We start from the raw sequence: 704 nt of genomic DNA, 5'->3' as shown, positions 1-704 counted from the left end.
AGGATATTTTGATGCTCTGGATTAATGTAAGGTTGTTGACAAAAAAATTGAAATATTAATGTCATTATATAATATTATCCTATATGAAATATCAGAAGATATGATTTTTTGAGAGACCGAAGGAAAAAGTAATCATCATTTCATCAACAATAACTTTTTTGAAAAAAAAAAAAAGATGACATAGGGACAAACCTAAAGTAGATTTGTATAGATTACAAGTTCAAAGAGTTGTTTGTAGTGATCTAAGGGGATCTCCAACCCTACTCTATTTTAGAGTCAAAACTCAACATTTACTCCAACCCTACTCTATATCTTACTCTAAAACAGAGTAAATTATAGAGTTCCTCTAAATATAGAGCAACTATATTCTCTACTCTATTTTTTTTACTCTACCACTATTTTAGAGTACGAAATAGAGTAATACATTGGAGCAAAAAATGCTCTATTTTAGAGAAAAAATAGAGATTTACATTGGAGATGGTCTAAGACTATAAACCTTACTCTTAGTATCCTAATGTAGTTGAATAAAAAAATTATTCTAATACTTATTTTAATTAATGATGAAATTTTTTGAATACAAATTAAAAAATTATTTAACTTTTTGTTTTTTTTTGATAAAAAAATATTATTTATAATGAATTTTAAATAATTTATGCAGTAGATAGCAATCTGCAAAATACAAAATAATCATAAAACATAATACA

The sequence above is a fragment of the Capsella rubella genome, unplaced genomic scaffold (genome assembly GCF_000375325.1).
Source record: "Capsella rubella cultivar Monte Gargano unplaced genomic scaffold, Caprub1_0 scaffold_7, whole genome shotgun sequence".
Lineage (NCBI taxonomy): Eukaryota > Viridiplantae > Streptophyta > Magnoliopsida > Brassicales > Brassicaceae > Capsella > Capsella rubella.
The sequence above is the reverse complement of the archived record's forward strand: the minus strand, read 5'-3'. Positions refer to the sequence as shown.